Here is a 27,630-nt window from a genome sequence, read left to right on the forward strand (position 1 = left end):
TGTGGCAAACATCTCGAAAGTGATGGAAACAAAGAAGTTCGAGAAGTTCCTAAAACCCACAACTGGATATTTGATTCGATTCAGCAGCTTGTCTTCAAGATGTATATCTGAACGAACAAAGGTGAGAATGCAACCAAGTGTCGACTAGTGGATAAATGGACAAATAGAGCTTCAGTTCCACATACTGTGAAATACTATTCAGTTTAAAGAAGGAAGTTAAGATGAATGATGAAGACATTTTACATAACAAAAGGCATATAGATTTCACTCATATAAATGAATTCAACTAGCCAAAATGATAGGGAAGAAATATGTAGAATGATGAGTGCCAGGAACTGAGTTGAGATAGATAAGATGTAATTGTGTAATAGGTATATACATTGTGTGTTGGAAAATATAAAATGTTAATTATCAGGGGTAGCAGGGAAACATAGCTAGTAATACCACCAGATTATTTAACTTACATTAGTACTATATATCAATTTTTAACTTTAAAAAATTGAGATTATAACATAATTACAGTATTTCTCCCTTCCTTCTTTCCTTTCCTTTCCTCCCTCAAAACTCTCCCATATACCTCTCCTTTCTCTCTCTCTCTCTCTCTCTCTCTCTCTCTCTCTCTCTCTCTCAAATCTATGGCCCCTTTTTATTGTCTTTGCATGCATGTGTGTATATATACACACACATACATACATACATACATACATACATACATACATACATACATATAACCTGCCCAATTTTTATAATATTTTTTGTAAATAATAATAAATATTATTATTTCTCTGAAAACTGATATTAGACAGGATTTGATATACCTGTTTGTTGCTTGTATTTCTTCCTTGATGGAATTATATTTTGTCATTTTCCTCTTCATTAATACAATTATATAGTTTTATCTTTGAGTTATAGTAATACCGTGTATGTTTTGATATCATGCATATATGATGTATGCTCTGTAACTGCATTTTCATTTTCACCAGGTTGCCTTTTTCATTTTATTCATTATTTCTTTCACTCTGAAGAAAAATCTTAGTTTGATACAGTGCAGTTAGCTTGTTGTTAATTTTATTATCAATCTCCTTGTTTTAATAGCAAAGAATTAAAGCTGTAATCAACATGATTAAAATTTCTTATATCCTAACCAGCAGTTTTATGCTCTCAGACCAGCAGTTTAAATATTTAATTGATTATGAGCTCATTTTAAAGTGTTTGTTAGGGTTTACATTTCTTTATTACTTGTGAAAATCCAATTATCCTAACAGTACATGAAAGAAACCACCCATTCTCCACTTTGTTCTTGGGTCAGTTTTTTCTTTCTGTCACTCTCTAAGCCATGCAGAGTCTAAGCCTTCCATATATTCCTCAGGCGAGTCATGACAGGAGCTCAGGGAGGAGATCTGATTCAGGATTTTATACCACACTTCTGCTATAGGTTTTACAGACAGTATCTTTCTCTTTCTGTTGCAGGAATAGTCTCTTTCACATCTGTGTCTATTTGTCTCTGTTTCTAGCCCTCTATCTCTTTGTCTGTTTGTTTCTCTCCCTCTCCCTGCCCCCTCCCTCCCTGCTCTCCTCTCTTCTCTCCTCTTCCATTCTCTTCTCTTCTCCATTACAGAGTCACACGAAGGCCTCTTTTAATTGGCCATTTCACCCAGAAGCCCTAATTCAGATTTTAATAATAATGTAGTGATATTTTTTTTCAGGTTCTTCTCACTTTGATTTAAATAAGTATCTCCCACAGTCAACTGCATTGAAGACTTCATCCCAAGCCCCATGACACTAGTAGGCTGTAGAGGCTATTTATAGAACTAGAGCATACTGAGAATTTTAAAGACCTTTGAGGTGTTAAACTCTGATCTCCCTTTCCCCTTCCTTCCCTGCTGCTGCTGCTACTGCTGATGATGATACGATAATATAAGCAGTTCTGACCTAACACATGCTGTCTGTTTGTTCTTATGTGCTGAAGTGATGCAGGACCTAAAACAATATATAAAACTAATCATGGATTTAGACCTCTAAAACTGTGAGGCAAAAGAAACAGTTTTCTCATAAGTTCATTATCTCAGACACTTTTTTTTATAATAGTGTAAATCTTACAACAAACTTATTTCCCAGGGTCATTTTGGCCACTTGAACTTCTTTTTAGCTCTGTATGAATTTCAAGATGAAATTGCTTTCTTGAAAAAATTGTATTTGTTTATTTTATTTTATTCCAGTAATGTTCTCCAGTTTACACAGTCTTGCTTAAGCTTTATTTCTGTGCATTTTATTTGCTGTTGAAAATGTGATTGTGTTTTCAACTCCTTTTTATGTGACAGCCCATTGTTAGTATATAGAAGCACAGCTGATTATTGTAAGATTTAATTGTGTTTCCACCTCCTTTTAATTCATTTATATCTCATAGTCATTTGTGAAATATTTGCTAGTTTTCTCATAGAAGAGCACATTATTAGTGAACCAATATTATTGATTTTTTTTACAACTTAGGATTATTTTTCCTTGCCCTATTTCATTGGTTCAACAGCAATAATGAGACTTTGCCTTTGCTTGTGGAACACCCTTACAAGAATTCATGACACAAAGGCAAGATGACAAGTTTAAGGCTTACTTGGGTTACTTAATTAGTTTCAAGCAGAACGGTGCAACTAAATAACACTCTGTCTTAAATAAACAAGCAATCATAACAAAAAGGAGTGGTGGAACTTGACATTATAACATGGTCTCTAATAAAGGAAATGTCTTAAGTTTTCATATTTGAGCAAAATGTTGCTATTGGATACACAGAAATGGCTTCATTATATGACTATATTGAGTTATTTCTTTAATTGCTATATGTATGTTTCAATAAAGAGTATTAAATTATATAATAGCAAATATTTTTATGCATCCGCTGAAACTATCATGGGACATTTATTTATTCTTCAGCTGTTTAATGTGGTAGAGCACATTTAAAAATAAACTATGTTGAACCATCCTTACAGCCTGCATTCAAATAAATCCCACATATTTGTAGAAAGCACTCATTTGATGAAATCTTTAATTGGTTGGTTTCATGTGTTGAAGGTTTGACACCTATATTCATTAGGGATGGCTTCTCATAAGTCTTACAGATATTCTTTCTTACATTACTTAATCATTCTTGCTCACTTGTGAATTCTTTAACTTTTTATATTTGATTAAGTTTTTTCAGTGAGTCAGAGGGTGTTATGTTTGTTTTTATATATTAGGCTTCTTATATCTATATACTAATTTCTTTTCCAGATTTTTGAAGTTGCATTATACTATTTTACTAAACAAAATTTCTTTCTTTCCTTTTCTGTTTCTTTGCTTTCTTAGAAAATTTTTATGGATATATTGGTGTACTTTATAATGTCTTGCAAGTTCTATTTCCTCCCTGTTTACTTTCTTTTAATTTCATCTGACTAATTTCAAATCATCTTTTAGATTTACTTTTATTTATGTGTGTTGGGGGTGGTCACAGGTGTGCTGGTGACTACAGAGGCCAGAAAAGTGTGTCAGACTTCTAGGAGCAGGAAATACAGGTGAGCTTGAGCCACCAAACTTAGTTGCTGAGAAATGAACTCTGGTCCTCTGAAAGGGTACTTAGCACTCTTAACTGATGCACCACCTCTTGAAACAACCCCAAATTAGCATTCCTTTAAATCCATGTTTTGTTCCTCAGCTTAATAGATTTAGGGCTTTTAGCCCCAGTGATAAACTCTCCATTTCTCTTATTACAATTTGTGCCATAAAATCCTCTCCTATTTTCCATATATTGGCTCTTCACAAGGCTAGGTCTTCACCAGCCACCTAAGGCCTCTGAGATATATGGCCTTCTCCAATTTTTTTTTCTGTGAAGGTATCTCCTTAGGACCTGTGTAGGTACATTACCTGTAGTGGACTTTTTTGTCTAATAATCTACTTACTCTAGTATCTGAAATACTGACTATATGCTCAAACTCTTTCCTATCCCAGTGAGAGAGATAAAGACAATAGGAAGCTTTCTCCTGATCTTGATCCACTGAGTATGATGGGGAGGAGGATATGATATGGAAGGACTGTATAAATTTGTTTTCTATTAATCATCAAGTTTTTGCTCAAGTTAACTTAGCTGTCTAAGAGCAATAAGACAATTCCCCTTTATACTGAAAGCAGTTTTGTATACATACAGAAGCATATCTTCAACACTCAGACAGACATTTCACAGTTATTCCAGATCCTTTCCTTTCTGCTCACATAAAACTCAAAGATTCACCTAATGTGGAAGCCATGAAAGTTCTCAGGTCATAAGTATACTCAGAGTATTCTTTATATGCACAGCCACCTATGTTATTGACAATGTATCAAAGCTTGTCCATGTCCTTATGAACAACTCATTCCTATCGCTTCCTCAACAACCTTGACTAGCCTATTTTTTATTTCAACCACTTCCAATACATCTGGCAAATAAAATTATAAATAATTGTCCAAATGTTTATGTTGTTAACCTTGGAAAAGGTGTTCTTTTGTAGCTTAGTTTTTTTTATTAATTTCAAACACAGTTTTGTAAATGGAGCCTACAATGGAAATGTCATAAAATAAGATAATATTTTTCTTGAAATGGGAAGTATAAGGACTCCTAACATTATTCTTTCTATAGAAATAATAGTATTCTTCCACATACTGACAACCATGGTATAACTGAGTTGCATAATTTTACAATGGAAGGGAAAACACTATCAGAAATTTGACTAGATTTGATAAGGGCCACATTGTGTAGTCTGTCTCCATTTTTCCCATGTCCCAACATAGCCATAGGCTGAAATTTAAAAGAATGGACTACATAATCTGGTGGAGATAATTTCATAGAATTCTACCATTCAGATTGTGCTGTGCATAAGTATTACAGGTGACTTGTAGCCAAGTTCAAAGAGATAATTGGGAGTCAAATTAGAGCAAGGTGATTTGAGAATCTTGCAGAAAAGAAGCATGCAAAATGTTTGGCAATGGAAGGTGTGATGACTGATATAACATTAGCTACACTAAAACATTGTACATATTCTCATTGATAAGATAGGAAAGATGTCAGCTCCAACTGTCACAGGGCTACTGATGCCCATTAATACATTCGTTTGAAAAATTTTGCCTTGAGAAAAGAAAACAGAAGCCTCTTCCTTTACAAGGACATGTGGCAAAGCTTGCCATTCAGTTTTATAGTTATTTAATAGCTACAAATCCTTGGTAGAAAGGGACAAGTTACTGGTTGAATTGGAAGCACACCTTGATGTTGTTGACATGGTGCTCATTTTAAAAGTGTACAAAATTCAAAAGTTAGTGGCTCACTGATATCTGCTCCCCAGTGATAACAGAAAGCCTTTGGTGTCAGACGATTTTTATGGTTTTAGCTTCCTTCAGGTAGCCACTGGAATATTGATGCATAAAGGTATAAGAATGAAAGTAAAAATACTGTGAAGAATGAAGACTCCAGGATGTCAGAAATTCCATGACCATAGAATGCTTGCCCAAAAAATGCAGAAAGTAAGCAAATTTAACCTAGAAGAGAAAACATACCAGTATAGTCAGCAAGGCCGTAGAGTTTGGCTGAACACATATCTACATCATTTTCATATTAATGGATTTTTATCTTTCTTTATATACATCATTTCTATTCTTCTTGTTTTGGATACAATTTTTACTGTGTGTCATTGCAACTTATGGTATATAACTTGATTTTCCTTTTTAGAGTTTGTTAGCACTCATAGGTTTTGGACTTACATCTCAGGGCATTTGTACTTTTGTATAATCTTGGAACTCTTGAAATTTTTGAGTGTCATAGAGATAAACAAAGTCCATTTTCCATTATGAGAAGGCTAGGACTTCTGGTGACCAGAGAAACTTCATGCTATGAGTTAAATCTGAGGTCTTTCCCAAAAGCTCATTTGTTCTGAGATCACCACCTGATGACTTTCTGGGAAGGGACTGGATCCTGGCAGTCTTAATTAATGGATTAGTTAGTGTAGTTACAATATAGAGGTATTATTGAAACATGAGAATTAATTGGAGAAGTGAGTCACAGGGGCATTCCAAAGATACTTCTCATTCTTTCCTATTCCCTCATTTGTTTCCTGTCTGCCCGGAATGGACAGATTTTGACATGACATTCTTCATCTAGGAGCCATCTGAACACAAAGTAAATTCTCTGAAATCATTAAGTGAAATAAATATTTATCCTTTAAGTTATTTTTCATGTGTTCCTAAGAGCAATAAAAAGTCTGATTAATGGCTTTACCAATATCTATTTAATGATGCTGTTTTTGCTTTTTTATAAACATGGCATTGCTCTTTAGCAAATTACATTTTGTTACTGTTTTATTCTTATCATATATATATATATATATATATATATATATATATATATATATATATATATATATATATATATAAATGTTTCCTGTATGGAAAATTATCTGAGTCAAAATAGGATTTTTACTATGATTAATTAGGAGGTACATAGTACAGAGTACATGAGTAGTCACAAAGTTGGAGCTGAAAACAATAATAACTTAAATCCAAAGATATTTTTTATTTCAAAATCAAGATAACACTTCATTTTTATTTGTAATGCAAGCAAGAACAAGATATGTGGAATTTACATTTGTGTTTTCAAACAGTATAATGCTATGACTATATGTCAATATTTGCAATTATAAAATTAAAAAATAATTTTTCTCCTAATTGAATTTCCTCAACATTGGTTGTTAGTACTAGATTGCTGTGGACAACAATTTAGATCATAACAAGGAAAAAATAAAACTGAAGGAAGACAAATTTTTCATTATAGTGATTTTCTTTAATATCAAATAATATCCTTAGGGTGAAATCACACATGTTTTACCTTGTTTATAAGGCTGGTAGCAGCTGGACTTGTGTTTAATTATACCATTGCATCTGGAAGACTTGATTTAATTTGTTTTTGTGTTACATTTCTGATCATTGTAATGGGATTGAATTGATTTAGGACACTATTTTAAATGTGACATAGCTCATTCATTGAGGAAAACAAATTATTTTACAACTTGGATCACTTACTCCCTCAAGATTTAATATTTATAACAAATAATTTTAAACTGTATTCTTCTTCATATTTCCTGTTAAATTTCTATTTGTGCATTAACAAATTGATTTGTATAATTTGTAAAGGTACAGATTATATTAGACTACTGTAGGATCATTATAATCTACAATTATAATAATTACAGAATTCCAAAGCTCACAATCTTTTTGGCTGATTTTGATAGCTAAGTTGTCAGTCTAAACAGACAACCACTGTTAAGCATCAATGAAATGATTACAAACACGCAGGTTACTATTCAAATGATGTTTTGCTGTGATAAAACTTGTAGTGTAGACGGCATCCTTTCCAGAATGTAATACATTATAAAACCTGATATGCAAGTAATTGACCTAAACTATTGGACTTTAAAATACATAAAATTTCAAGAGTTTGACAGACATTTTGAGTACTTATAATATATGTGGTAGACTACAATCTATCAACAACAACTTCTTCAAAGGTTGGCCTCTCATTCTGTGAAAATGCCACATCTTCTTAATCTTTAAATTAGGCACTCAGGAATTCTCTTCCAACACTAGAAACATGATTCCAGGAACTTAATGAATCCAAACAGATAACAAACTATTCCAGACATAATCAAGAAATTAGTCATTAATGACTCCGAGGGATTGACAATGTAGCTCAGTGTTAGAGTGCTTGACTGGCATCATGCATGAAGACCATAAATTCAATTATTAGACATACATAAAGGGAAGAGCCATCTCTTCTTTGTGGTAATATCAAGTCCATGGCATGATAATGACAATAATAAAATCCCACTTGATTTACTTAACATTGTATGAGATAATTTGTAAGTACAGAAGACAAAAAGACAAATCTATGAATAGAATGAACTTTATAATAGTTGTAGGAAAGTGTTTCATAGAGAACAGAGAAGGAATGATCTTCATTCCTAAACAAAAACTTTTGACTCAGATTAAGTCATGATTCATCAGAGTTCAAACAAGATGCATATTTTACTCCTCCTCCTCCTCCTCCCCTCCTACTAGTTCTAATAATAATAATAATAATAATAATAATAATAATAATAATAATAATAATAATTTCACTTTTAGTGAAAATTTTTAGGCAAAAATACTATAAGTCCAAAAATTTTGTCAGTTTTTAATGACACACATATGTAAAGGAGTTTGAGTTACAGTAATGGAATTAAACATCAGCCAAATTAAGGTACTAAATAAAAAAGAAAGATATCAAACTCTCTCAATAAATGAGTTTGATGATGTGAATAGCTTTGGATATCACTGAAGTCTGTAGCAATAAAGGGAAAAATGAACTGGGTCTAGGCAATTTGTGGCTTGGAAATTGTTCAGGGTTGTGTGGATTAACAAATCTGAAAACTATGTGTTTACTGAACCTAAAAAGGTTTTGGATTGTGGGACCCGAGTTTTTCCACAACAAAGCAAGGAGGCTGTAATTACCCAAATGAAAGTGGAGTTATATTGAATAAATTACCATTTATTTACATTTTCTTAATATTGAGATGCAAATATTAATAAATAGCTAGAAACTTGTCTTGATGTAAAGTTTAGTATATTTTAATTCTCCTAACTCTGTCAGGAGGGACTAGTTAAAAGCAATAGTGCCTGACGAACAAAACTCAAATTCAGGACCCAAGTCTAGGCTTCTGCTGTGACATTGCTACTTAGAAAAGTGTTCTCTCTAGGAATGGAAAATGAGCTGCACAGTTAAAGCTTTATGTAGACTGTAGAGTTAAATAAAGAAGTATTTTAAAATTGTCAGTGATTTGTTTCAATCAAACATATCAACATCAGTGGGAAAAAAAACTACTTAATAAACCTGAAAATTGTAAATAATAAAATTAATTGCATTGGGTTTTAGTCTAAAACATACATCTTTATGAAGTCAAACTAATCTGAATTAAAGCTTTTTATGAACATCTTATTGAATAAATAATTCTCTGAAGAATAAAATCAAGTCAACTTACCATCTTTGGTTATATATGATACAACTAATTCTTCACATGCTCTTAAATATGTGAATCCATGATGGTTTGATCAATAATTTAAGTTTACCCTATTTTAGCTGAAAACAGAATCTATGTCTATCATACCCCTGTCTATGTACCTACCATCTATCTATCTATCTATCTATCTATCTATCTATCTATCTATCTATCTATCTATCTATCTATCTGTCTGTCTGTCTATCCATCTATCTATCTACCTATCATCTATCTATCTATCATCTATCTTTCTATCATCTACCTCTCTACCCATATATCTATCTTTAATGTATTTATTACACATATATAACAAAGACTACCTATAATTCATTATCCTAACTCTAAATAAATGTATATTCATTTGATGCAGAAAATATTTACCCATAATCCATTAATAAAAATGTGGATCTTGTTCCTGGTGGAAACATGCATTTCTGAAAAGGCAATATTTTAAAATATGTCAACATTGATATTTTACTCTTAAATAAAGGGCAAATTTGTGTAGTTTCCCCCATGTTTTGTACTATAGAAGACATTTTCGTTTGTGTCCTCAAAAAGTGTGTCATTTTCTGAGTCACTGTTTTCTTTCTCATTCTTGCAATTATTTTTCATTTTTCCCTTTCATACTTAATTTTCTACAAGTGAAATTTCATGGATTGTTTTACTTACCCTAATAAAATATTTCAAAGAAGAAGCTTATTTTCTATGCACAGACTACTTCCATTCTGTTAAACAGTGGGCATGATTCTCCATGCTTAAATCAAGAGTTACAAGACTCTGAATAAAGTTAGTTCTGATGAAGTATGTTTTAAGTTTAATAACATGATTTAATTTTCTGACTTCTTTCTCTTTGCACTGTGGTCTGATTATTTTTGATAATTAATTGACCTTGCTTGTTCCCTTTTACATGTGCAATGCAATTTATGTATTTTATAATGATAGGCAGCATGTACATAAAAATAATCTGTATCAATTAAGTTTTCTCACAATGGCTTCAAAACTACAGTGCTATACATATTAAAAAATAAGTCAGTTGTTTGAACTATTTTGTTAGACAAATGTTGTGCACAGTGATAACAAATTTCATTCTCAAAGTATTACTGTCATTTTGTAAAGAGAATGGTTTGATATATTTACTTAAAAGTATTTGTTCAGTATGATGCAGATAAATGTGTTTATATTACGCTTTGTATCTGGAGATGAACAATAATAAAATAGGTTAGGATACAGGGGAATTGAATGAATTTGAAAGACATAGGGAAGGGAGAAAGGGAGTTATGGTGAGCAGATGCAATTTATCAGAAGGTAGCATATATTTAAAACCAAACAAAAAGATATGTCAAATACAGTTTTTAAATGTTTGTCTTACTGCAATCTTTCAACTGAAAATAAAATTCAGAATGATGATAATACCACGGGAAGTTTAGTAGAAAGACAGCTAAAGCCTCTTGTGTATTGAACTTCACATTTCAAAACTCAATTTCTCAAATCAATTAGTCATGGTTTCCATAGTTTCAAGCAGACAAATATGGATTTTAAACATGCTGTACTGGACTCCTTAACAAAGAGACTGGCTGTAGAATGCTCAGATAAGTAGAGTCAATAAATTGAGTTTCCATTTGCACAGAGTCATTGAAGTTTCAATGAAGTGTTCTACTCAAATGGAACTTTTCCTTATTTTCCTCTCTCTCTTTATCAAAACAAAAAAAAAGCTTAAGAATCACTATTTTTCTCTTTACTCATACAGGATTTTAAATGTACCAGCAAAGAGTTTCAGAAGGTGGAAGTGAAACTTTAGGCTAAAATAACCTGCATTTATCCATTCTTAATCTCTAAAACATATGTATAAATATAACACCCATTGCAATAATTAATGATCTAGATATGATACTCTTTTTTACTCCCTTACACAAAATTGTAGGGGAAACAAAAAATGGTAAAATTGTCTGTGTGATGTCATCATTGACTAAAGCCTAATTTTTAGCAATTATTTTTTGGTTATGAGCCTAGCCTTTAAAGGCTTAGCCATTTCCCAGCCCAATTATTTATTCATTAGAATCATTTCTAAGCCGGGCGGTGGTGGCGCACGCCTTTAATCCCAGCACTCGGGAGGCAGAGCCAGGCGGATCTCTGTGAGTTCGAGGCCAGCCTGGGCTACCAAGTGAGTCCCAGGAAAGGCGCAAAGCTACACAGAGAAACCCTGTCTCGAAAAACCAAAAAAAAAAAAAGAATCATTTCTAATCAGTAAGAAAGTCAGTAACCATGTTTTAATTACAATTTAGTTATTAATATATTCCTCAAATATTTGAATATGCTGGATACAGATGAAAATAAATAAAATATAAATAAAAGTATATTAATAATATGTACTTTATGCTGCTGAACCAAACAGTAATATTTTATAGTTCTCCAAAGAGATATACTTTTAAAATATTAATCTTTTATAGTGTAATCATTTCATTGTGCAATAATACATCCCCAAAATATACATCAACTATAACTGAATTATTTCAAAATTACAAAGTTCCATGATTATTATAACATATTCCGTCATTTCATAGTCAAATTCATAATAATAGTCACAAGACACTGAAATGTGGGGCAGTTTTAATTTAAGCACTACAATGCAAAACAACAATGATTCACAAAATAGTGGTGAATCAGGAAACTGGGAGCAGAGTGAAGATTTATCAGGCATTGACAAATATTTCATTACTAACACACATCATAAGAATTTGTACTTATAAGCATACATGCTCATAATAATGAGAGTAGGGGTTTAGGGCTTCTCTATTCTTCATCATGTCTTAAAGCAACAAAAAATGTATTCACTTTAAAATACAACTTCTAATCTTAATTTCCATGGAACATCCTTTTCTTATTCTTGTGAAGTAGATAAGGTTTCTCAATAAGGTTTTCACCAAACTTAACAAGTGGAAACAATATAAAGCACAATAGAAATGTGAATTTTTGTTCTTCATATTTCAAAACATGGTTATCACAGAATTCATTCTTTAACAAAAATAATAACAACAAAATCAACAAACTTTTCATGTTAAAGAATTCCTTTTTGTAATACAAATTACTACATATTACAAATACATCTCCAATTGAAGTCTTATGAAATTTTAATGCACATATTTGATTATTCTTTTGAAAAAATATAGTTTTAAATATATGACAAAAAAGTTTTAACTTTAAATAAACTTCTATTTTATCTACATCAATATGATACAAAGAACTGAAACATTCTAACACTAATTTTACCTTTGGTTGTATTAAAATTTAACAAGAAAAATACCAAGATGAAATATAATGAAGCAATATACATAATTGTGTAGCTTAGAGAGCCAGCTTTAAGTTCCATTAAGTTTGAAATCTAAAAATCCTAGGTAAGATATTTAAAATTAGTGCCATTCAATCTAATATCTGATTCATCAAATCTTCATTTATATTAATATACTAAGAAAGTCATATTGAACCCTTGCTTCTACCTATTTAGAATTAACATTTAAAATTAATTCATTTCTTCATTCTCTAAATGTTTGATTTTATTTTGTATTTTAGCTGATTGTAATAATTATCCTATTTGTAGAATACATAATAATATTTTGGTACATTTATCCAATATATGTGAATCAACTCAGAAGAATTAAGTTTTCTAGCTCCATATCAATTCTTTGTATGTAGAGCCAGTGAACTCCTATAATATTCACCACATATGTACTAGTTTAATGTATATTGTTCTTAGTTTACTATGCTAAAGATCACTAGGGTTTACTCTTAATGTATAATTCTAATACCTGCTATTCAATAACCAGATAGTCTGTAATTACAGCACAGATTTGGACTTTATATTCAAAGGGGAACAAATGGGTATAGATAACCATGTGGTATTGGTCTTTCTATAATTGTACAAATAGAAAATTTAATTATACCAAAGCAGGAAGCTTCTTCACAACCAAATAAATAGTTTTTGTAATTAAGTTTATGGAATTTCTCTAATAGTCCACATGCAAATTATCCAAGTCAGTCTATTCTATAAGGTGTTTATTCACCCTGTTGAACATTTTTTGTGAATCAGCTTTTGTTGTCACTATTAATATAATAATACTGGTGTAGACTTCAGTTACTTTCACTTGTTTCTAGAATCATGTATGAAAACATTTAAATCATTTTCATAACCTGAGATATTTTCTCCACTATTTTCTTCTAAAAATTTTATAATTCATGTAATATATCAAAGCACTTAAATTCCATTGAACTGAATTTCATATCTACTGAAAAATTAGGGATAGTTTTCATGTTCTATAAATTTATTTTTAATGTTTACAACATAAATTATTTAAAAGGTTTTCCTTTAACCAGTGCATATTTTAGTTCCTCTGTGTAAAATATCTACAGGCTAGAGAATTGTGGGTAAAGTTTTAGGCTCTCTTTCCTTTTCCAATTTGTTAATATTTCAGTATTCATGAATAAATCATAATTTTGACAATTTATTTTAATGATGTTAACATTTCCCTCATAGAAAAATTAGACAAAGCAATAATAAATAAACTAGATTAATATTCACTCATGAGTAGAAATGTAATTTTTTAAACCAAACACTAATAAACTAACTTCAACATATCACAAATCATTACATACAAGAGAAGAGTTGTAGGAGGAACGGTAGAATGTTTTAACATTTAAAAATCAGTAAGTGTTCTGAAACCTATGACCTATGAACGCAACGAAAACAAAGCAAAACAAAAAACAAAAAACAAAACCAAAACTAAAACAACATTCTCATCACAGTATATGGAGTGTATGTTGAATAAGGATTAATATTTCTTTTATTTTAAAATTATCTTTATCATTTTATGTGTAGGAATGTTTTTATGCATGCATATCTGTTCAACACTAGTGTGCTTAGTGCTCCAAGAGGCCGAAAGAGAATTTTGAATTCCTTTGAATTCCCCAAGAATTACAGACAGTTAACTGTTGAACCATGTATCCAGTCATAGTAGAAACATTTCTTCACTGAACAAATCTTTTAACAAATTAGGTTTGAAGGGAGTCTACTTTAAAGTAATAAATGCTTTGCTTGACTATCAACCCTATATCCAATAGAATGAATGAGAAAAAGTTCAAAGTGTTTCCTTTGAATTATAGACCAATATAAATGTTCTTACTTGTACCACTACCTTGATACTGTCTTGAAAGTAATAGTAACAGAAATCATGAAAATGAAAATGATACAGTATCTCAAAGAGTCAAAGGAAAATACTACCTAATTTAAAAATATGATCTGCTTAGTCCACATAATGTTATTTGTGTCACAACAATAAAAAAAGAGCAGGCCATCAATTTGAAAAAGACCAAAATACCAGGGGAAGGGTTAGAGAGAGAAAAGGAAGGAGGAAATATTTAATTATATTACAACCTCAAAACAAATAATAATAATCAAGGAAATATTATCTATGTTTGAACATGTCATGATATTACTCAGTGAAAATCTATGTATTCTATCAAAATGTGGTTAAAGCAGACAAATTCAGAAAGTAACAATGTATGAAATCAACATAATAAAGAAATATTTTTATATTTTTAGTAGTAAAAGTTATACTTCCCATATCCAAATAAAACAATAAAAATTAAATAAAAATAGACAGATTCATCATATGCATAAATATAAGTAAAATACATATAATGTAATGTAATCAAGGACCTGAGAGATCTTTTCACTAATAATATGTATTGTAGAGCATGCAAAAGTGGAGAGAGACTTTTGCTCATAATTTGTAAAAATTAGTATGTTTTAAACAACTACATTATAAACATATGTAAAGTGTAGATTTAGTGAAATCTTTATAATAATATTAAGAATATCGTACACATATAAAGATAAATCTGGTGTTGGTGAGATGGCTCAAAGGGCAAAGGCACATTCCTTTAAGTTGAAGGCCTGAGTTCCATTACCAGACCACCTGATCAAAAGAAAGAATTAACTCTTCACTTTTTTTCTGGCCTTCACATGTGTGCCATATCTCACATTCAAATATTCAAATACTCATGCCAACACACACATACACAGATAGGTATATGGAATCAATTAAAAGGTGGGTCGAGTAAAACATTACTATAGTTCTTATAGAACCACAAAAGACTTAGAGATGTTACTAAGAAAAAAAATCAGTCTATTGTGGGGGTATCTTTGTGGATTTCTGTGGACCTCTCTAGCACTTTGCTTCTTCCTATTCTCATGTGGTCTTCATTTACCATGGTCTCCTATTCCTTGTTCTCCCTCTCTGTTCTTGATCCAGCTGGGATCTCCAGCTCCCCCAAGCTCTCTTTCCCTCAACCCTTGCCTTTCATTACCCCCACTCATGTCCAGGCTGTTCATGTAGATCTCATCCATTTCTCCGTCATTGGGTGATCCCCGTGTTTTCTTGGGGTCCTGTTTTCCAGGTAGCCTCCCTGGTGATGTGAGTAGCAGTCCAGTCATCCTTGTTCCACATCTAGTATCCTCCTATGAGTGAGTACATACCATGTTTGTCTTTCTGCCAGCAATGGTCGAGAGACAGCCCGAACTGACCTACTCTGGTGATGGCATGGCCAAACACCCTAATTGTCATGCTAGAAACCCCATCCAATGACTGAGGGAATTGGATGCAGAGATCCATGGCTAGGCCCCAGGTGGAGTTCCAGGAGTCCAATTAGTGAGAAAGAGGAGGGTTTACATGAGCAAGAATTGTTGAGACCAAGGTTGGATAAAGCACAGGGACAAATAGCCAAACGAATGGAAACACATGAACTATGAACCAATGGCTGAGGGGCCCCCAACTGGATCAGGCCCTCTGAATGGGTGAGATAGGCGATTGATTGGCTTGATCTCTTTGGGAGGCATCCAGGCAGTGGGACCGGGTCCTGTGCTCATTGCATGAGTTGGCTGTTTCAAACCTGGGGCTTGTACAGGGTTGCTTGGCTCGGCCTGGGAGGAGGGGACTGGACCTGCCTGGACTGAGTCTACCAGGTTGATCTCAGTCCTCGGGGGAGGCTTTGCCCTGGAGGAGGTGGGAATGGGGGATAGGTTGGGGGGAAGGGGAGGAGGCAGGAAGGGGGGGGCAAGGGAATCCGTGGCTGATATGTAGAACTGAATTGTAGTGTAAAATAAAATAAAATTAAATTAAAAAAAAGAAAAAAATCAAGGTAGGTTATCGTAACATTTATTTCTAAAACACTACAGAAATATAGTCACCAGTATAAGCATAAAACTGGCATACAATATTATGGGACTGTAAAATAAAAATACAGTGGTTTTTTAATGTTATTATGTTAATAGAATGCATTTGTTTATTTTTGAATGTTTTTAATTGAAATTCAGTCACAAAATTTTCCATCTTCCCTCTCACCTTTCAACTACATCTCTTATTCCTTCTCAAGTGGTGCCACTCTCTGATGAGTGAGCATTCAAATATATACATGAGTACCGAGATTTATAATAATAAATATTACCTTATATGAAAATAAATATGCAATCTGATCTGGAAATCTTTGACCAAAATGAATTAATGTTATAAATTAAACAGAAGCTAATGAAGATATTTTAGTAAGTCTGGAGTAGGAAATCAGTCAACTTGGATTGTCAATGTGAAGTGAAAAAATTTAAATTGACAAAAAATCCAAAGATATTTTCAAAAGGAGATTAGAGGCAATTTAGATACTCTCACAGCTAAAATTAGACAATTTTTATTCAAAACATTTACAATAAAATACTCTTAAAATATTCCCAAAATTATTACTGATTTCCAAACTGTTTGGAGAGGATAAAGGAGAAAATTTAAATGGAAGTTTTAGTAGGTAAGACCCAATAAGTGAAACTACATCTGTTCAAGACAAAATCTCTGGCCTAGGCCTAAAATTCTAATTCAGAAGTCAATCACCAGGTCAAGTGACCACCTCTCTGCAAAGGACTACCTGGAATATAGGCCCACCTTAAGTTATGCTAAAGAGATAAGTGAACCAATTATTCTTTTAAAGAGATAATGTACTTTTCTTTTCCGAAATTCTCTAATAGAATCTCTGTAATTATACAGCCAGGTTGTTTCATCAGTCTGCCTGATTTCCTAAACTACACAGAGAAGTGTATCTTTTAATTTCCTTCTTTCTATCTATATCTAAGTATGATGTCTCTAATACTTCAAAGTTCTTTGATTTTTTTTTCTGAAGCCCACTCCCTACCAAGTAGCTAACCTCAATGCCAGCTTAACTTAAATGACATAGCTTAATTTCCCATCTCTTCTCCATTCTCCTACTCTGAGCAGCTGCCAACGTTTACATTTGACTGTGAATGAGGTTTTTTTTTTTTAAACATCAAAAAATTTGGTTCTATTTAATAATCCCAACCTAATTTCTATTTTACCCCCTTATAACACCCTACTCTATTTCAGTTCCTTGAAAGATCATCTCCTATCCACTAACTTTATACTAGCCACCAAACTTTTGTGCATACTCTAATGAAACATGCATATCTAAAATATAAAATCTAATATCCACATGAGAGGAAATCATATAATATTTTTCTTTCTGGATCTAGATGATTGTTTCCAGCTCATGGAGCATACCAAAGTAAATATAGAGAGGGATAGCTAACACTGAAGGGCCTTTGAAAAAGAGATATGGAAACCCACTACTGTAAAGGCCTCCATATAGTGTACATATATTCACCATATAATGCCAATTAGATATCATATGCTACCAAAATAAACCCCAAGTACAAGGAATGTGTTATAAGGTTCCATCTTTTTGTTGTTGGCCCATTGGTTCTCATAGATTCCCTAAACATTACAGGCTATGACTGATATTATTGGTCAACCTCCACAACTTGAGAGTTAAATGCTATTGTTAAAGGGACCACATAGTTATGACCCAGCAAATGTGAAAATGTAACTTTTTTTCATTAGAAAGCTTCACCCTTAATGCATACTGGTTAAATTTCATATTGCAAGAAGGTGCTGTACATGGTAATGAAAGAGAAATTAATAATCTCGATTATCTACAAACTTTGCTAGATACAATAATTATCTGCTTAGCACAATATGACTTTTGGGGCAATAGCAGCATGAATATTTTGGAATTAACAAATGACTTTGATTTGAGGTTTGCTCCATGAGATGTATATTATCCAGTTGTGGGTTTCTGTGTTGATTCCTCTTTACGGCAAGAAGTTTCTCTGATGTGGGCTGTGTGAGGGACTGATCTATGGGTATATAGCACCATGTCCTTAGGAATCAGTTTGTGTTATATTCCCTTTAGAGAATAATAGTAGATTTTCCCTTAGGCCCATGACCTATGTAGTCTTAGATTTCTCCTCAACAATGACAAAATGCTACGTGTAGAAAATCCCAGTGAACCAATAAAAAGCTATTGGAACTAATAAGAAATTTCACAAAAGTTTCAGAGTACAGTCTCGATTCAACAGCAGCTGAGTTGTATATACTAGTAAAGAAAAATCCATAAATTATGGAAAAGTCAACAGAAAATAGATTATCCATGGACAAAGCTATCTACAGAGAAGGACATAACTATGTAAAGCTACAAGTTGTTGATAAGAGAAATTAAAGAAATAAGAAATTAAAGAAAGATATCTAATATTCAAAGATAAGAAGAATTAATTGCACTAATTTGGAAATTCAACTCAGAATAATCAGCAAATTCAAAGCAAACTCTATCAAAATTCTATTTTTTTTAAATTTCAGAAGCATTAAACCTAGTTTTAAAATATGAAATTATAATCATACTATTATAGCCAATGTTTTTGAAAATAAAAAGAACTAAAGTCTGGACACTGCACTTCCAGTTTCATAAATGAGTACACAATTACGCTAATGAAAAGAGTATGGTGCAATCATAAGGAAAGATGTGCAGACTAATGGAATATAATTGAAAATTCAAAAGGTAACCCATGCATCTATTGCCAATTAATTTTTCCAAGGTTGACAAGACAATTCAATGAGGGAAAAATAGTCTTGGAATAAGTGATTTTGAGACAGCAAGACAATGAATACAGTATCATTTCAAACGTCATACATGATCTGACTCCTAAGAGATTTATGATATAAATACAAAGGGTGGACTCTAAAACTCCGAAGAAAATAGGAATAAATCTTTATAATTTCAGCCTTTTTAATGTATTCTTAGATATGATCTCAAAAGTTCAATCAACATTGTTCAGCTATCATCAGAGAAGGTTCTTGCAGTAAATGGTAATTAACAGTGACCAACAACTGGACAATGTGAAGAGGATGAGATATTGGAGGCTAAAGCCTAAATCTAATGTCTTTATCAAATCCCTCCCCTCAAGGTTCAGGGATCTATGTATGAAGATGAGGCATGAAGATTGTAAGAACCAGAGGTTGTGGAAGACTTCAAGCGAACATGTCCTACAGACACAACAGGATTGATAAACACCACCCACAGAGACTCATGAATTCATATTTATACAAATAACTCCCTAATACAGATAATTCATACATGAAATCACAGAGATTGTGACAGTATGCACAAATGTGATATGCATAAATTTATATCAGATAAAATACCAGCACTGGGAATGGAAAATGAAAACAAAGTGCCACAACTAAACAAAAAGCTATTTGCAATGGATGCTTGCAGGGAAACAGAAAATCACTTTTCTCCAGTGTAATGTCACTGGGTATATCAACCACATTCTAAGGGAGGTACTATGCCTAGGAGTAGTGGGCCAAATAGAGTGAATCTTTATTTAACTTGTTGGGGTATGTGTGTGTTACTTTTGTATTGTTTTCATAGATTTCTGTCATTTACTTTGTTTTATTTTTAATTAATTTATTTTGAGTTTCATTTTGGTCTTTGTTTCTATTTGTTTTTGCTTCATTGAGAGAAAGAAAATGAGAGAATGTGAAGATGGGTGAGTAGGGAAGTAGTGTGTACTAGGGAAGAATTGGGGGATAGGAAATAATATAATCAAAACATATTATATGAAAATGTTTTATTAAAAATTTAATTGTAAAAAGTATAATATTGAGCACTCTCTACTTGGAACCCATAGGCGACTCCAGGCTGTGGATCAGGTAGATGAGCTTCACTCTACTTTCTGCCTTCCATTTTAAATCTCCCATTCTCATATTCAGCAATGTAGCAGACCAATTGAAGTGGTATGTCCTCTCTCTGCTACCATTCCTTGGAGATACCAGAGATCCTCACAGAAGACCCAATTGTCCTACCTGTCCATTTATCTGTCTCAGCAGACAACAACACCCAGAGGCGCGCTACCTGGCAACTTGATCACCACTCAGGTCTGGGAATCAGGTAGGCTATCTTCACTTTATTCCCTTTCCTTACTTGCAAAATCTCAAGTAGAATTCAAACTTGTAGAAGTATATTTTCAGGAAACTGCCTTTCTTCTCTGACTCCACTCACTGGGTATTTCATCAAACCTTGGAGAAGATCCAGGTTGCCTGCTTCCTATGGACCTTCTCAGATTCATCCTACTTTTCTATGTAATCTGTATCCTTCAAATCAGCCCCCCAATACCTAGAAAGACATTTTACCCAAAATTTCCAGGGATCACAAACTGGCCACAACATAAGCATTCTCTATCAGGCAACGGACGGCTACCACACCTTCCTAAAGTCTAGAGTGGGCAACAGAATCCAAGAAAGGGAACACCCACTAAATGAGGACTGGAGTAGTTATCACCCTCTAGAATCACAATCATCTCAAACCCAGATGCTTAGACACCTGTGCAAAAACACAGACATTAATGTCCAAGACAATACGTCTCTACTAGAACCCAGCAACTCTACTATAGTAGGCCTTGAGGAACAAAATTATGGGTAAAGTCAATGGAATTTTCAGAATAGTTAATATGAATATGTTCAAGGACCTTAAGAGTATATAAATAAATCCCTTAATAAACTTATTGAAAAGTAAGTGATGGAATGAAATAATGAAAATAGTTCAAGACATGAAATTAGAAATAAAATGACTAAGGAAACCTAAAGTGAGGTAAAACTGGAAATACAAAATTTAGGAAGTCAAACAAAAACCTCAGAGGTAAGTTGTACTGGCTTTTGTGTATATTTGATATAAGCTAGAGTCATCTGAGAGGAAGGAGCCACAGTTGAGGAAATGCCTCCATGAGATCCAGCTGTAAGGCATTTTCTCAATTAGTGATTGTGGTAATTTGAAAGGAAATGGCCCCCAAAATGAGTGGAACACTAGGAGGTGTTGCCTTGTTGGAGTAGATGTGTTCTTGTTGGAAGATGGGCTTTGAGGTCTCATATATGCTCAAGCCATGCCCAGTGCAGCAAACCACTTCTTTTTTCCTGTCAGTCAGTATGTAAGAACTCTCAGCTACTTCTCTAGCATGATGTCTGCTTGCATGCTACTATGTCCCACTGTGATGATAATGGACTACACTTCTGAACTGTAAGTGAGTCATCCCAATTAAATGTTTTCCTTTATAAGAGTTATGGTTCTCATGGTGTCTTTGCAGTAATGGAAACCCTAAGACAGACGTCAATGGGGGAGGGCCCCGCTCATTGTGAGTGGTGCCATCCATGGGATAATGGCTGTGAGTTCTGTTAAGAAAGCAGACTGAGCAAGCCAGTAAGCAGCACCCATCCATGACATCTTCATCAACTCCTGGCTCCAAGATCTTGCCCTTTTTGAATTCTTGTCATGACTTCCTTCAATAATGAACAGAAATATGGGAGTTTAAGCCATATAAACCATTTTTCCTCAAATTTGCTTTCTGGTCATAGTGTTTTGCCTCAACAATAAAATCTCTAACTAAGACATTAGCCTCACCAACACTGTACAAGAGGTGGAACTGAGAATTTTAGGCATTGAAGACAAAACAGAAGAAATGAAGAACCCCAGTCAAACACAATGTTACATCTAAAATAACACAGAAAATATATATGGGAAAACTGGAACACTGTAGAATGGCAATATCTATGAATAACAGGAAGAGTTAAAGGGGAAGAAACTGAGGTCAAAGGTACAGAAAATATTTTCAGCAGCATCATAGAAGAAAATTTTCTCAACCTAAAGAAGGAGGTGCCTATCATGTACAAAAAGCACACAGAACAACAAACAGATTGGACCAGAGAAGAAATCCTCCATGACACATAATAATCAAAACACAGAAGGTAGAGAACAAAGAATAATAAAAAGCTGCAATAGGAAAAGACCAAACAACATATAAAGGCTGAACACCTGAATTCTCAGTGGAGACTCTAAAAACCAAAAGGACATAGATAAACGTATTACAAAACTTAAAAACCCACAGATGCCAGCCCAGACTGCTACATCCAGCAAAATTGCAATAACAATAGATGGAGAATTAAAGACATTCCATGATAAAAATCAATATATATATATATATATATATATATATATATATATATAGGCAGATAGATAGATAGATAGATAGATAAAGTTCTAGAAGTAAAACTTCAACAGGAAGAGGTTAGCCACACCAAACAAAACAATGAATAAATAACCTCAGACTAGCAATTCAAATGAAAGAAAAAATATACCATAGCAACAAATTAACAGGAAACAACAAACACTGCCCATTGATAAATCTCAACATTAATATTTCATTGATTCATTAAAAATACACATACTAATAGATTGGATTAAAAACAGGATCCATCCTTTTGCTGCATCCAAGAAACAAATCTTAACATCAAGGATAGATACCACCTTAGAGTAAAAGAACAAAAAAAAGATATTGCAAACAAATCAATCGAGGAAACAAACCAGTGTTGTCATTTTAATATCTGCTGTGGTGATATTTTATTTGTGATGAAATGTGATATTTTATTTGTATGTTAATAAATAAAGTTGCCTGGAGATCAGAGGTCAAATAGTCATTAAGCAGAAGTCCAGTGGTGGTAGCACATGCCCTTAATCCAATCACATGGCAGACAGAGTCTCTGTGTGGTCAAGGACATAGCCAAATTTCGTAAAACAAGCCTTTAATTCCAGTACCAACCATAGAGACCTGGAGGTCTGTATAAACAGGCAGTGAGTGACAAGGAAGTCATGTGACTGGGCTTAGAGCCAATGAGAAGGCAGAACAGAAAGGCAATAAAAACAAGTCAGGCAGGAAAAAACTCTCTGGGGAAGCTACTGCTGGTGGTAAGCTAAGTTAGTTGTGGCTATTGCTCTGATCTCTTTGGCTATTTCCTCGGTATTTGGCTCTGTGTTTCTTATTTACTAAGACTGCTTAGAATTTCATCTAAAATCTGCCAAAAACGACTTCAAACCAAAGTCAATCAGGAGAGATGGGGAAGGACACTATGCACTCATCAATGGAAAAATCTAAGTGAATATGGCAACTGTTAATATCTATGCACCAAACACAAGGGATCCCAAGCTCATAAAAGAAACAGTAGTATAGCTTAAATAACACATTGGTCCTCATAAAAGTGATAGTGGGTAACTGGAAAATCACATTCTCTCCAATAGTGCAATCACACATACAAAAAACTAAACAGAGAAATGCTGAAGCTAAATAAGGTCATAAATAAAATGTAGAACAATTCACCCAAATATAAATATATACATACATGTCTGTTTTCTCTCAGGAGTTGATGGAACTCTCTCTAAAACTGACCACATATTTTGGCACAAAGCAAGCCTTAATACAAGAAAGAAAATTGTAAAGAAAATACAAGATACAAGAAAATTGACATTAACACCCAGAATCTTATCTGACCACCACAAATTAAAACTGGATATCAACAACCACAGGAACACCAAAAAGTTTACAATCTCATGGAAAATGAACAAATTTACTACTGAATCGAAAAAAAAATGAATAAAAGCAAAAAATGTTAAGGCAGAAGAAAGTTAAAAACATCTTACAACTGAATGAAAATGAGCGCACAACCCCACCACACCTTTGAGCTACAGTGAAGGCAGTCCTAAGAGTGAAGTTTGCAGCAATAAGTGCTGTCACTTAAAAAAAGAGAGAGATCTTACATTCACAACATAATGACACATCTGAAAGAACTAAAACAAAAAGAAGAAATGACACCCAAAAGGAGCAGATGTCAAGAATTATTTGTTGAGGGTTGGAATCAATAAAATACAAACCAAAAAGAAGCAAAAACAAAACAAAATGAACAAAAAAAAACCAATACATCAATCAATGAAATGAAGAGCTGTTTTTTTTTTCATTTTCTTTTTTTGAGAAAAATCAATGAGACCAATAAGTGCTTATCCAAATAAACTAAAAGGAAGAGAGAGACAGTCCAAATAAATTAAATTTGTGATGAAAGGGGAAAGAAAGCAACAGACACTCAAGAATTCTAGAGAATTATAAGGACATACTTTGAAAATCTGTACTTCTCCAAACTGAAAAATATAAAATGAAAGGATGGATTTCATGTGACAGGAAGCACAAAAGTTATATCAAGATCATATAATTAATTTAAACCAGCCATTAACCCCCAGTGTAATAGAAGTGGTAACCAAAAGCCTCAACAAAAACCAGAGACAGATGGATTCTTAACATAATTCTATAAAACTTTCAAGGAAGAATTAATGCCAATATTCCTCAAACAATTCTGTAACATAGAAACAGAAGGAACATTGCCTAATTCTTTTTATGAAGCCATAATTACCATGGATACTAAACCACACAAAGACCAAACAAAGAAAAAATAATAGACCAATTTCCCTTATGAGCATAGATACAAAACTTCTCAAAAAGTACTTGCAAACCAAATCTAAGAACATGTCAAAGATTATTCATCTTGACCAGGCAGGCTTCATACCAGAGTCGTAGATATGGTATTCCATATATAAATCAATAAAAGTAATCAAGCACATGAATAAATTGAAAGAAAAAAAACCATGATCCTTCTATTAGATGCAGAAAAGGCCTATGACAAAATTCAACACCCCTTCATGATCTCCTGGAGGGACTGGGGATACAAAGGACAGACATAAAAATAATGGAGGCAATTTACAGCAATCCCAGAGCCAATATCAACCTAAACAAACAAAAAAGAAACCTCAAAGCATTTCGACTAAAATCAGGAACAATGCAATACTGTCTACTCTTTCCATGCCTATTCTATATAGTACTTGAAGGCTGAGCTAGAGCAAAAAGAAAAATGATGGTGATTAATGGGGTATATTAGCAATGGAAGAAGTCAATGTATCTCTCTTTTCAGATGATATGATAGCATATATTATTGACCCTAAAAATTCTACTGGGAAACTTCTCTAGTTGATAAACACTTTCAGCAATGTAGCAGGATAAAAAAAAAAAAACTTAAATGCCAGGCAGTGGTGGTGCATGCCTTTAATCTCAGCACTCAGGAGACAAAAACAGGTAGATCTCTGTGAGTTCAAGGCCAACCTGGTCTACAGAGTGAGTTCCAGGACAGCCAGGACTGTTTCACGGAGAAACCCTGTCTAGAAAACCCCAGAAGAAACTAACTTAAAAAATTGGTAGGTTTCCTATTATACAAATGACAAATGGACTGAGAAATAAATCAAAGAAACAATACTTTTCAGAATAGCCACAAAAAACTATCTTGTGATAACTTAATCAACAAGTGAAATTTTTTATAATAAAAATTGTATCACATTGACGAAATAAATTTAAGATATCAGAAGATAAAAATATCTCCCACGCTAATGGATCAGCTGGATCAATATAGTGAAAATGGCCATTCTACCAAAAGATGTCTACAGGTTCCATGCAATCTCTATCAAAATTCTAAAATAATTCTTGAGAGGATTTGAAAGGACAGTTTCCAGCATTATGTGGAAACAATCATCATCAACAGCAACAGCAGCAGCAACAAAAATCCAGGGTAGCTAAAACCATCATGAGTAATAGAACAGCTAGAGGTATCACCATCTCTGGTTTCAAGTTGTGCTATGGAGGTATATTACTAAGAGCAGCATGGTAATTGAAATAAAAGCAGACACACTGATCAATGAACTATAATTGAAGAAACAAATGTTCCCACACATATGGACACCTTATTTTTTATAAAGAAGCCAGAAATACACACAGTAATAAAGAGAGCATCTTCAATAATAGTGCTAGTGTGAGCTAATATGCCCCCCAGAACATAAAAATTACATGATTTTCCTTAACCCTTACCCTCACATGAGAGGAAATTCCAGTTGTGGAATATCACCCCCAGAAGAGCCTGCCTATAACTGGAGAAGTGTAACAAATGGTTCTGTGGACTTGTATTTGGAAGAAAGTTTCCATCACTATCTGCAGAGAATAACTGAAAACCAACTGGTACAAGCCCCCCCCTCTTCCAGCACAAGGGAAGAGAAAGCAGGAGGAAGCTTTGGTTGTTTGAATACCTTTTCAAATCTCTGTGCAATTTGGAGATGGTGTCTTGTATTCAGTGGGTCAATAAAACCAAAGGTGTCTTTCAGTTTATATCAAAAAACAAAGGAAAGCTTGCTGAGCTTTGGGGGAAAAGAAAAGGCAACCAAAAACCCATGACTTACCAGAAGATGGCTATAGCCCTGAGGAAATATAGCAGGACTGGAGAGATCACAAAAATCCACAGAAACCTGACCTACCAGTTCAGCGAAGCTGTTCTCCAAAGACTCTCTTGCTGTGGGATGTTCTATATGGCAAATGTGTTGCTCTGATTGGTCAGTAAATAAATCACTGATTGGCCAGTGGCTAGGCAGGAAGTATAGGCAGGACAAGGAGGAGAATAAAGCTGGGAAGTAGAAGGCTGAGTCAGAGAGACACTGCCAGCCACCATGATGAGAAACAGCATGTGAAGATGCCGGTAAGCCACGAGCCATTTAGCAAGGTATAGATTAATGGAAATGGATTAATTTAAGCTGTAAGAACAGGTAGTAAAAAGCCTGCCATGGCCATACAGTTTGTAACCAATATAAGTCTCTGTGTTTACTTGGTGGGGTCTGAGCGGTTGTGGGACTGGCAGGTGAGAGAGATTTGTCCTGACTGTGGGCCAGGCAGGAAAACTCAAGCTACACTCTCTCCATCTCACTTCCTGGGGACAGACCTCTTCTACTAACAGTACAGGCAGCCTAATCAGGAATATCTCAGCTTGAACCACTGGAATGCAAACTACTATGCTTATGCCGGTTACCAGAGCTAAGCCACTCCAGCTTCTAACTGTATTCTATCATTTCTTGCTTTTCTAGGATCAGAAAACCCAGAGCTTCAGAATTTTTCCAAACAGCTGCTCTTCATACTCACAGATCCCACATCCATGACTTAGAAACATCTAGGGGAACTGTGCACAGAACATGTGCAGACTTTTCTTGTCCTGACAACTTCTTTAGGAGTGTTGGCATTACATTGGTGCTCAAAGGAAGCTGAAGATATTTCAGAAGGATGCTCATAGTTCACTTGCAGATACTTTGTTATTGTAATAAACTTAGTGTTCATAGATTGGGTATCCAAGAACACCATGGATCAGACTGGATTAATCTCCTGTAGTCCAGTGTGGCTTTGAACTCAGAGGTCCAGATAGATCTCAGCCTC

The 27,630-nt window shown here is 33.7% G+C and overlaps 1 pseudogene; it reads left to right on the top strand.

Annotated features, from left to right (window-relative positions):
• Positions 1 to 22: 22 nt before the first annotated feature.
• LOC128116977 (transcription factor Spi-C-like) lies at positions 23 to 27,241 on the top strand (annotated as a pseudogene).
• Positions 27,242 to 27,630: the final 389 nt, after the last annotated feature.

The sequence above is a fragment of the Peromyscus californicus genome, unplaced genomic scaffold (genome assembly GCF_007827085.1).
Source record: "Peromyscus californicus insignis strain IS unplaced genomic scaffold, ASM782708v3 Scaffold_10__1_contigs__length_136768540, whole genome shotgun sequence".
Taxonomy (NCBI): Eukaryota; Metazoa; Chordata; class Mammalia; order Rodentia; family Cricetidae; genus Peromyscus; species Peromyscus californicus.